Source organism: Microcebus murinus, chromosome 7 (genome assembly GCF_040939455.1).
Source record: "Microcebus murinus isolate Inina chromosome 7, M.murinus_Inina_mat1.0, whole genome shotgun sequence".
Classification (NCBI taxonomy): Eukaryota; Metazoa; Chordata; class Mammalia; order Primates; family Cheirogaleidae; genus Microcebus; species Microcebus murinus.
Genome location: NC_134110.1, coordinates 84,255,803 through 84,268,592, shown reverse-complemented (window position 1 = coordinate 84,268,592; position 12,790 = coordinate 84,255,803). Strand labels below are relative to the sequence as shown.

The 12,790-nt window shown below is 36.0% G+C and overlaps 1 protein-coding gene and 1 pseudogene across 11 annotated transcripts in view; one reads left to right on the top strand and one right to left on the bottom strand.

The window, feature by feature from the left end:
* Positions 1-12,790, bottom strand: part of STAU2 (staufen double-stranded RNA binding protein 2) — a 311,803-nt gene that overhangs the window by 195,939 nt on the left and 103,074 nt on the right. The gene's annotated exons all lie outside the window — the stretch shown is intronic.
* On the top strand, positions 10,631-11,182 carry LOC105859932 (DNA replication complex GINS protein PSF2 pseudogene; annotated as a pseudogene).

Sequence of the window (12,790 nt, the reverse complement as noted above, 5' to 3'; positions counted from 1 at the left end):
GGGCGCCACTATAATCACTAAGGCCTGCTGACAATTACAAAACTCATTTTGGTTTGCCACAGAGACAAACAAAATTTCTGTTCATTATAACTTTACTGGAATATGATGTCATAACACATAACCATACTGAAACAATCTGCTGATTTTCTGACCAAAATTATTAATTGCCCACTAAAGAGCCCTTGGGGCCTCTTCCTTTTTGGTCATCAAATATGGCTCTGTGTATGTGTATATGCATGCATGCAGATATATATGTATATATAAATTATATCATATAAGTATCAGAGGAAACATTAAGTATGTTGCATTATTAACATAAAAAGTAAAATATTCTAGCACTAACTACAGGAAATACCAAGATTGGATGCCTGACTTGTTTCATTACAGTTTCACTTCATCCTCTTACTTAACAATGATTCTCAATAATATACCCCACATGGTTTGAGTACCTTACATATCACATCTCTTCATATCATCATGGCAATTAAAATTAACCAGAGTATTCTCATTAATGGCATCCAGTCTTAATTAATTATAGGAGAGATAACACAGAATGGTTTTTTTTGTGTTAGGTCCTGGTCTCAAAATATTTATTTCTCCTTTCATAAAGAAACACCCAAAGTTTATTAACTTTATTTATTTATTTTTTTGAGACAGAGTCTCACTTCGTTGCCCAGACTAGAATGAGTGCTGTAGCATCAGCCTAGCTCATAGCAACCTCAAACTCCTGGGCTCAAGCAATCCTCCTGCCTCAGCCTCCCGAATAGCTGGGACTATAGGCATGCGCCACCATGCCCAGCTAATTTTTTCTATATATATTAGTTGGCCAATTAATTTCTTTCTATTTATAGTAGAGACGGCGTCTCACTCTTGCTCAGGCTGGTTTTGAACTCCTGACCTTGAGCAATCTGCCCGCCTCAGCCTCCCAGAGTGGCAAAGTTTATTAACTTTAAAGGTTGACATGTTCTATTTAATGAAGTTCCTACTATTTTTATTTAAACATTAAGCTCACTTTTGGTAACGTTCTTATAGTAAGCGATGTGCATATTTCTAGAAGTTAGTATATATTTACCTAATTTAACATAGCTATTCTTGAATGATTTTTCTCAAGCAGAATTTTGTGGTCAATGCTTAGATTTCCATAGTGACTTGAGTCAAAAGATGAGCCAGGAAAACTCATCACCCACCCAAGCCATTTAAGATTCAGGGTCAAATGTGTTCTCTTACCCACAGTCTCCAACGTGTGACCCTCCTTTCATCAGAAGCACCTTTAATGCTTGTTAAAAATGCAGATTCCTATGCTCCAACCCTGATCTGCTGAATCAGAGTCTCTGGAGATGGAACAAACATCTCAAGTTGCACTGGTGACTCTTTGTACACTAAAGGTCTGAGAGCCACTGCTAGGATATCACCACATCCCACAATGTGGCCTGTGCAACTTGGCAATTGCTTCAAACTCCATTCAACCAAGGGACCACACACAATCTTATAGTACCACGGTTAAGTCTCTTATATCTCTTATATCTCTCATATCTCCTTTTCATTTAATCCTCACAGCAGCCTGGTGAGACAGATGTCCCCAAGGTCACCCTGAGGGTTAACAAATCTTCCCAAGAGAATTGCTGGAAGTCAAATTCAAGCCCGCCTAACTTCAGAGTTTAGGAAATTCTTAAGGAGTTTCCTAAAAATCTGCTTTACCTTTGGCTATTTGTGTTCATTTTTGCTTATGAAATGGGCTATCCTCTTGGCAGGCCACAGAACCTAATGCATTTGGAACCTGATCCGTTTCAGAGGTGTTTTGCTGAATGGCTACTGAAACAAACAGAACTCTGATGAAATACTGCATTTCCACAGGATGTCAATTAAAGAATAGACATAACTGAGTGGCATATCAGAGTGGAAAGTCAGAATGATGGGCAATACATGTCACACTGCCTAATAATTTAAATTTTATAAAGATTGCCTGAATGAAGTCTTAGAGTCCACATAAAAAAAAAAAAAAAAAAAAAAAAGATTGCCTGCAAACCTTTTCCCCATGCTTCCTTGCCCTCTACCTGCTGGAAATCTAATAAAAAATTTAAAAACAGACCAGGCATGGTGGCTTATACCTGTAATCCCAGCACTTTGGGAGGCCAGGAGTTTGAGATCAGCCTGGGCAACATAGTGAGATGTTGTCTCTACAAAAAACAAGAAAAATTAGCTGGGCATGGTGGCATGTGCCTATAGTCCTAGCTACTTGGGAAGCTAAGGCAAGGGAATTGCTTGAGCCCAGGAGTTTGCAGTTGCAATGGCTCACTGCACTCTAACCTAGGTGACAGACTGAGACCCTGTATCTAAAAAAATAAAACAAAATAAAATAAAACCTTCCTTTTCTTTAGATCCCCAAAAAAGTCTTGAGATGTGGCCTATCCTCAAGACACCATAAGTCAATACAACAATAAAGACTGTATATTTGGTTCCTTTGAATTAATACTTGACATTCCTCACATTTTGTTTTGCTTCTGAGTAAAGGGAAGATTTTACATTCATTTATATTTGACTGTTAGTAAATAACAACTTTCTATCCTTGCCATCCTCCCCAAAGTTACTTCATCTGATGCCCTCTTTGTGGACTCATTTTGTATTATCTTTTTAAACAACCAAAATCCATGTGTCCTCCCTACCATTCCATGACTGCTTTATTCTCTAATATCTCCACTTTCCTAAGTATCATTTTTACAAGGTGAGAAAGACATATTCCAAATAACCTTAGAACTTTTAAAAATTGAAAAATAATTACCTCATTTTATTTGATAGCATTATTCATAAATCTCAACACAGCTTAAATGTTCATATCTCCTCTACAGGTTTATGTCTAAAATATATGAAAATGTTATCTTCTGATCTAATAAGGGAAGGCTCTGGACTTCTATGTTTATTCCTAACATTGACTAAAAACAGAAATGTCACTTAACCTTTCTATTTCAGTTTACTTATCTGTAAAATATTTGCAGAATTTATGTTTAAAGAAACTCTAAAGGCCAAACCTTAGAATTCAAATGACATGTTGATTATTTTGACTCTTTGTACACTTTTTGGCACTGCTCAGCATTCTTTCTTTGCTATAGAAAAATAACAGGTTTTTATCATAAAGCTATAAAATAGTCCTTGGCATGTTTTCAAACTTGTATGTATATAAAATGTCTAGATAGGAGACAGTTCTTTCTCTATTCACATCTATAAATTTTGAAAATATATCTTTTATGAGATCTGAGTGTTAATTCTTGAGGAATTTTAAAAATTACAACCGATTAGAAAAGATTCATAGGTCAGCTAAAAATATACTTTAAAAGAGATATAAGGATATTTTATTCTATTTGTAGACTTACTGAAATTATGTTTTAAATGCCTAGGGAAAAATGTAAAGATAGGTATTAAAAGCTGGGATAGGGTGTTTTGAAGTGATAGAATTACAAATGATGTTCTTCTGTTTCATAATTTTAAGTTTTTAAAAATAATATGGTTATATTAGAGCAAAAATGAAAGAAAATATTTAATTAAAGCAAGTCTAGTCCCTGTCCAAAAGTAAATCTGTGTTCAACATTAAATTTTAAAAAATTAGTGGAATGACTTATGGACTATAAAATATGAACCAAGAGAATAAATAACTTGTACTGGGTGACTGACACTAGTACCACAATCAGGACTTCGGAAAGCAGAAAATGTTCTCAACCCCATTATTGTAAACATACAATTACCACCCTCAATCCCACATTTGGATCCAACATAAAGCTGTTCTTGTCCCTTCCCTAAATGGATATCTGGATAAATTATCATCACCATCACCATTATGATAATTATGGCAAAAACATACAAAGCACTTACTATGTGCCAGGCACTATTCCAAGCACTTAGATACTAATCTCATTAAATCCCTGCAACAACCCCAACTTCATTTCACAGATAAGGAAATGGAGGAACAGAGACATTAATTTTCCCAACGCCACCTGATTTGAGCCAGCATTTGAGCCCAAGCAGTCTCACTCCAGAGCCCATGCTCTTAACTGCTACACTATGCACTGCCTCTGAATGAACTGGATAAATGAGCACTATAAACTACAAAAGTACTAACTATAAACTTTGGAAAAGTCATGCTGGACTTAGAATATCAAGGCAACTTAAGTCTACCTAGACATATGAGATCTGGCAGATTCTGAAGATCTCTGTAGGCCAAAGATCAGCTGCAGGACATCAGTTACCAAAGGGAATGCTGAGGACTCTGTACATCTACAAGACCAACCTGACCACAAAGTCCTACTACCTCTCTGCCCATTCTTTCTCTCCTCTCTTAACCCATCTTTCTGGAGCCCAGGCTTAAATGTTGAAGTTCCCATTAGGGAAATGCAAATCAAAACCACAGTGAGCTACCACTGCATACCTACTAGGATGTCTATAGTAAAAAACAAACAAACAAATTTAAAAATACAAAATCAGTAAGTGTTGGCAAAGATATGGAAAAACTGGAACCCTTGAACATTCTGTTGGGAATGTGAAATGATACAGTTGCTGTGGAAAACAAGAGTTCCTCAAGAAGTTAAACAGAGAATTACTATTTGATCCAGCAACTCCACCCCTAGATACGTAACTCAAGAGAAATAAAAACAGATCTCACAGCCACTTTAGGTCTAAAAAAAAAAAAAAGAAAAAAGAAATAAAAACAGATATTTAAACAAAACTTGAACATAAATGTTCATGGCAGCACTACTTTTAATAGCTAAAAAGTGGAAATAACCCCAAGGTCCTTTAAATGATGAATGGATAAACAAAATGCGGGATATCCACACAATGGAGTATTATACAAAGTACCATACAGAGGAATAAAGTACAACACATACTACAATATGGATGAATGTATTATGCTGAGTTAAAGAATCTAGAAACAAAAGGGTACATACTGTATTGATTCCATTTAGATGAAATATCCAGAATAGCAAACCCATAAAGAAAGAGTAGTAGTGGCTGTCAGCAGCTCAGAGGGGGGACATGGAGAGTAACTGTTAATGGGAATGGGGTTTCTTTTGGGAGTGATAGAAATGTTCTGGAATTAGTGGTGATGGTTGAAAAACATTGTGAATGTACTAAATGCCACTGAATTGTACACTTTAAAATAATTTTGTGTTAAATGAATTTTATCTCAACAAAAAACAATTTTTAAAAATTTTGATACTCTCTGGAGTTCTATCTCCTCTTTCTGACAGACAAGACAATCTTTCTAAGTGATCACACCTATTCCCACTTACATTCTTGGCAGACTCCCAGAAATCAGCTTACCAAATATGGTGGGAGAAAGCACCCCTCCCTTTTACACTCTAGGATATTATTAACTTGGTCCTCTTCCTGCCCTCTCTATTTGTCAAAGGAGTATGTGAATTAAATTAATAATTCAAAGAATATTTGTTAAGGGCTATTTCATGCTGGAGACTGTTTTAGTCCCTAGGGATGTTAGACTACTCTCATGAAATTACCAATTACACACACATATATACATATGTATACAAACCAACAAGTGAGATGGGCTAGGAAGAAAAATAAAGCAGGATAAAGGAACTGAGCAATGGGCTCCTTTAAGAGGTGATGTTTGAATACACATTTGAATGAAGTGAGAATTCTAGGCATGGAAATGCCTGAAGGAAAAAGTGTTCTAAGCAAATAGGAAAGCAAGTGCAAAGGTCCTGAGGAAGTAACATATTGGGGAATTTGGGGGAAATATCAAGTATTCCTTGTACTTGGAGAGCCGTGAGTCAAGACATGAGTAGTAGAAAACTAGGTCTGCGAAGTAGCCAGGCAGCAAATCAGAACTTATTCCATGTGGGATAAGCCATTGGAAGTTTTTAAGCAGGAAAGTGATACAATCTGACAGGATTTAAAAGGATCTTGCTGTGCTTGTCCAAAGAGAGGTAAGAGGAGAGTAGTTGCCACTACATATTACAGGCAAGTCATCTCTGAAAATAGGAGACTGGATAGCCCAGGAAAATAAAGTTAGAATGCAAGGCAGTGCTACAACATCACTTAAGGATTGTGGCCATCATCTCATGTGAGGGAATATGGTGGAGGCGAGGTGTTTGGCTACTTATTTTACCTCTAAAGCAATAGAATTTTTTTTTTCTTCTTCTGTGGTCAGTTTTGGTAATTTATATTTTCCTACAAAATCACCCAGTTCATCTATGTTCTGAAATTGTTTTTATCATGTCTTTTTATCATTATTCAGTTTTCTAATTAATCTACTTCTACATTCATTTTCCTTCCTTAGACTTATTTTGTTATTTCTTTTCTACCCTATTGTGTCGGATGTTTATTTCTTTTCCTGGAATCATTACTAATATAGATATAAGGTTAATGAATTTGCTTTCTCATGGGCTTTCTGTTGTCTGTACTGTAATGTCTTTAAGAAAGAAATACACTACACCTTTTTTAAATATGTTTGGCAATGAAAACCCCTTTTTAGTGAACTATCTAGTGGGTTTTTATCAAACATACCTTGGAATATGCTGTTGTAGATATTCTGCCTTAGGTAAGGGTCCATGCACTCTCTAGGTTAATTGTTTAATTTGCTAAAAGCTTTTATCTTGACTGCAGTAAAAATTACTTAACATTTTAAGAAATATAATTGAAAAATATTTATCAAGTACTTTTTATACACTTGAGGTAAATTAACACTTTTTATAAACTTGAGGTAAATTAACACTGGACATAGAAGAAAATCTTTAGACTTAGAGTAAGATCTATTGGATTTAAGTTCCAACTACTAGATCTACAAAGACTTTGGGCAAGAAGACTTATATTCTGTAAGACTCATCAGTAATGTGAACAAGTTTGTCTATATCAACTTTCTCAACCTTATTCAAGTGGCAAACCAGTTGAAATTATATTTTTTCATGACATACCATATCTGTGTATTTACTTAAGAACAGCTGTCAAACAGACATATATGTACATACACATACTGTGAACTTTGAAAACATTCATAAAATGTTTTTTAAAAATATTTTACATTTTTAATATGTATTTACTAAATACTACATGATAGTAATCTAATAGCAGATTCCTAAGTGTTACAAAAATTATGGAAAATATGGCTTATTATTTCTTTGAGTTGTAAGAATGCTGCTAGTATTCAATTCCAGCAGCAGATCATCTCTAGTTAAGGATTCTTTGAGAATATTTTTTGAAAATCACTGGTATAGAAAATCTCTCAAGTCCTTTCAAACAACAAAATGATTCATGAAACTAGTTCTAGAAAATACTTAAAATACTTCTATTTCTCCATTATTTTAAGCCTACAAGTATATGTTTTAGAGAAATTTGTTAAAAGTATAAATAAGTATAAGAACATTAAAAAAATGGCCGGGTATGGTGGCTCACACCTGTAATCCTAGCACTCTGGGAGGCCGAGGCAGGAGGATCACTCAAGGTCAGGAGTTCGAAACCAGCCTAAGCCTAAGCAAGAGCAAGACCCCATCTCTAGTAAAAAATAGAAAGATATTAATTGGACAACTAAAAATATATAGAAAAAAAAATTAGTCAGGCATGGTGGTGTATGCCTGTAGTCCTAGCTACTCGGGAGGCTGAGGCAGAAGGATTGCTTGAGCCCAGGAGTATGAGGTTGCTGTGAGGTAGGCTGATGCCACGACACTCGAGCCCAGGCAACAGAATGAGACTCTGTCTCAAAAAAAAAAAAAATAGGTCCTTGCCTGTGAGAGTGGCCACTGCGTTGGTGCTCTGGGGCTTGGACCCTGGCTAGCCAGAAAATAAACCTCCTCTTGTGTGATTGCAAAAAATAAAAAATAAAAAAAAATAAAAATAAAAAAAAAATAAAAAAAATAAAAAAAAATACAAATGCATCAAATTGTATTTTTAAGGGGGGATTACCCTTTTTAGATAAATTAATTTTGTAATGTCTAGAATGAAGGATTCAAATGGATGATTATAAGTTTGCTTTGTTACAATGTCCAACCCAGACATCTACTGCAGCTCTTTTGCTGATCAGAATTAACTATCAACTTTGGATGCCTGCCCACTTCAAATACTCCCAAAAGTAACACAGAGACATTACATCAGTGGTATTGCAGGAAGATTAATGTGCTTTGTTTAGAGATGCAAATAGTAATTATACTTACTGCATACTTCTATGATTTTGTTTCTTTCACCCAAATCTAAGTGAATCTAGTTGTACATCTGCATATAACTTATAACAATAATGTGTAGTTAAGAGATATTCATTCCAATATAAAAAATTTACTTGGCATTTTCCCAGCTAATTGTTTTTACAGCTTGACTCCACTTTATGCATTAGGTGCATTCAATAAAAGGTTTACATAAAGCAAATATTTTCATACTAAATCCCATTTTCCCAGTGTTGCCCAATATTAAATCTTGAGTTACATTTCTATAGAAAAATGTTGGCTCCAACACATCATAAAAATTATAATTAAAAATCTAAACATGTATTCCAAAGAATAGATACATTTAATCCATTATTTTATAAAATACATTTTATCCTTTCACCTACAAAAATAATTTAATAGATAATAATTGTTTCATATTCTCACAATTATTAGCAGAGCATGTATGTTTAAAAATAACTACAGGTTTTTAAATGTGACTTCACAGAAAGTAAAAGTAGAAATCTAATTTATTTTCAGAAAACAGTAGAGTACCTGAGACTTTTAGAAAACTCTCCTACTTTTAACTAAAAATACTTTGAATAACATTAAGCAATTTATAATTTTTCAGTCATTTTAAATTAATTTAAAAAATTTTCCTAAACAAATCTTCTGGGGAATTATATATGGATTCCAATTATCTATGCTCTCCTGTTCCTGTCCTGCTACAGATAATCAAGATATGCTTTAACAACAGTGAGTCAGTGTGAGCTGTGTCTCTTTACTCCAGGATGCACACTAATCTGAGAATCATCAACTCCTCTTTATCTTTACCATGTACCCTGAGGAAAAAGCTCAGCAACAAATAAGTTAGACAATATTAATAAAGATATGATATTGATACCCAGGCTGCCTACCACACATAGAAAGATGATGATACTGAAGTAACACTTAGAGTTCTGAAAGGCTAACAGTTCTGGCCTCTGATTATGTTGGTATATTCCTATTGATGATATAAGTAAGAGACTGCATTTTAGTCACATTGCAAATTCTTTTCTGTGGACAAAGTAGTTTTTGAAGATATTCTGAAATAAGTCTGTCATACTATCCTAATATTCCCAAAGAGTGGATGTTTACATAAGTTAGCATAGTATAGCAGAAAAAACATGAGCTTTGAAGATACATACTCCTGGGTTGGAGGGCTGGCTGTGTAACCCCAGACAAGTTATATCCTGTGCCAGAACAAAGTAAGCTCAGGAAATCATAGTTGTTTGGCTTCCTTTCTCCTTGGCAACTAACGGATCAGCCTTCTTAGATGTTCCATATGTTTCTATGATGCTTCAGCACCTCTCATGCTTTTTGTTATTCCCATAAAGAATAACCCTAGCCACCAGCTCTCACAGAACCTAGGGACCATGCCACCAGCTCCACATTATTATGTCTGATTAGCAGGAGGTCCAGGAAGGGGCTGCAGTTATGCTGGAAGATCTCTAGCCTCTCATTCCACATGCTCTGTGGTGCCCATCAGTGCTAGTATCACACTAGGGAGGACACTACTTCATACCTCCTGAGGATATCTGACACTTGGTTCATTCATCATTTAAGAATGCCAACGTACTTCAAAATACCAGGCAGTATGGTTTGTGAGACTCTAGTTATTAAAAAAAAGAAGAAGAAAAATAGCAGGCAGTACACAGAAGACACACTGATAAGTTCAGATATTATAAAACCCAGCAGAAACCAACTAAATAAATCCCCAGAAGAATTTAATACAGAATAACGAATAACATTACTACAATTTTCTTAATTCTCTGTCTTGTGTCTGTCTTAAAAGATATTTATTTACATGTTTGGGGTTATGTTTTACATAGACTGCTCCATGACCTGTCAGTCAATCACAGTGTAGGAGTCTAGTAACTCATTTATCTTTAAAGAAGTGCATCATGACCATGAACGTTAGAATGTCAACAAATCATAAGGAAATAAAGAAAGCAAATGGGTCAAGGTCCTGGTAACTGAAGCCAAGAAAAAGCCTGGGAAATTAATGAATAACAAGCTCCCAGGAAACTCAAACTGAGAAAAGCAGTACGTCATAATAATACCTGAGATGATTAAATATATAAGTCTAAACACTATTGCCTAAGATCCTAAAACTTACCCAGAAGTAAAACAGTATAGCCACAGAGCTGAAGTTGCTCATTTGATCTCACGAAGAGAGGAGAGATAAGGAAGAGAGAAAACATGAAGACAAGAAGGACAAAAAACACTTGCTGATGGTATGATATTAAGATTATTTTACTATATTACATTAGAATATAGATTATTGAAAGCCAATATAAAGGATGGATTTGGATTTCGGAAAGATTGGAAAGTAAGAGAGTTTTATTTTTGCTTTAAAATGGATATGTAGAGCGGCACTATGGCTTCTCCTCCCAGACACCAAGGGGCCTGAGGAGACCACAAGTACTGGGCCGGCAGCTTATGCCACCATGGACACGGCTGAGTTGGAGTTTCCGGCCAAGAAGGAGCTGGTTATCATTATCCCTAACTTCAGTTTGGATAAGATCTATATCATCGGGGGAGACCTGGGTCCTTTTAACCCTGGTTTGCCAGTGGAAGTGCCTCTGTGGTTGGCAATTAACCTGAAACAAAGAAATGTTCATTGCTCCCTCCAGAGTGGATGGATATAGAAAAGTTGGGAAAGATGAGGGATCATGAACAAAAGCAAGAAACTTTCACCCCAATGCCTAGCCCTTACTATATGGAACTTACCAAATTCCTATTAAGTCATGCTTCAAACAATATCCCGAAAGCAGATGAGATCCGGACCCTGGTCAAGGACATGTGCAACACTCGCACAGCCAAACTACGAGTGCCCACTGACCGCTTTGTAACAGCAGGAGGTGCATGCCAAGCTGGATAACTTGACCTTTGTGGAGATGAATATCAGCAGGGCTTTTCTCACACAAGCGCTCAATCACATGTACAAACTCCACACAAACCTCCAACCTTCTGAGAGAGGCCAGTCTCAGGACTTCTAGAGAAAGGACTGTGATATTTAAGTCTGGTGGCAGGAGGCTTGCTGGGGAATGTGTGAGTGCTCAGGCCATGACAGAAGTACTCATGGTTCTGGAACTCAAGAAACATGTGTGACTGTATAAAAACATGTATAATGGTGCAAAAAATAGATTCATAACAGTGTTGGAGTAGCAACAGTTTGTGATTAGTCCTCAACTCAGCTCCTCGGAACATTCTTTAATTCCATATCTATTTCTAGAAGCCAGCTTTTCTTTCATGGGAGAAAGAAAAAAGGTGAAAGCAAGTTATTCTCCCTAGCACAACTGTCACACACAGGTGAGTGTACAGTGACTGTTAGGTGTAGATACAGTAGAAGCAGTGATGTGCCCGACAGCTTTTTTTCCCCTTCTTGATCCTGATTTCTTGGGCTAAATTTAGACTCCTACAGAGGCTGCTCACAGAAGATGGCAAATGGAGCAGCCAGTGATGCTGACCAGCCCTTATCCTCTAAGCTCCAACCCACAATAAAAATGGAATCAACCACCCCCCAAAAATGGATATGTAGACAACTGATAAGTTCAATACAGTAAAAAAATGTCTTGCTGCCTTTATTGATTTAGCAAAAGCCTTCCATAATTCTTTAAAGATGGGATGTCAAATAAAACCAGTAAGTCATCCAAACCCAATGTGTATTAGGTTCCATGAGTATTTGAGCAAGCAACATGGAGAATTCTGAAAACTTGAGACCCATGTGGGAGTAAAGGAAGAAAAATTCAGAAAACTTCATTTATTATTCTTTTTGTTATTCTCCTGAAAAATTCACCAAAGAGAACAAAAGAAAGGTTTGCAAATAAGACCACACAATCTTCTTTGCAGAGGATAATATTTCTTGTGCGACTTGGATAGAAACCTGCAATATGATCTGAGACTATAAGACTCTGAGAACTCCAAAGCAGAAGAGTGATCAACACTGACAAGAACATGACCATGGTGATCTCTCAGGAAGCCAAATCACCCCAGTGATGCCTAAGAAATTCTGGCCAGAAACTGAACACTTCAGAGCTGGTGAACTCATGATGAAGTCAAGTAGATGAAGAGCTAAACTTACAATTTTAGCTGTCACTTGACTCTTATCTTATCAAAATATAATTCTACTATAATCAAAATATGTCCTTTTACTTCTCAAATTTAAGAAGGCCAGGACTCCCCTGCTCATGTTTGAGAACCTTGTATTAGACCACATAATTATTCAATAAAAGGAAAATTTTAGAGTAAATAATTCACATGCTGTTGCAGGAGTGGGGTTCTAGGAAGGCAGCAAAGAGCTGATTTCTGCTTATACACAGGGAAAGGGGGAATCTTATTCACTGCAGTCCTAGAATGTCTTGTATCTAGAATGATACCTAGCACTTAAAAGGAGTCCAATAAATATTTGTTAAATGAAGGAGAGATTACAGCTAACACTTATTGAGCAGTTTACTATATGCCAGCACTGTGTATACAGTAACTCTTCTAATCCTCAGAATAGCCTATGAGGTAAATATCTATTATTATTATTTCCATTTTACAGTTAAGGAAACTGGTGAACTAAGAAATTAAGTAGATTGCCCTTGCAATAGCTAGGTTTCAGA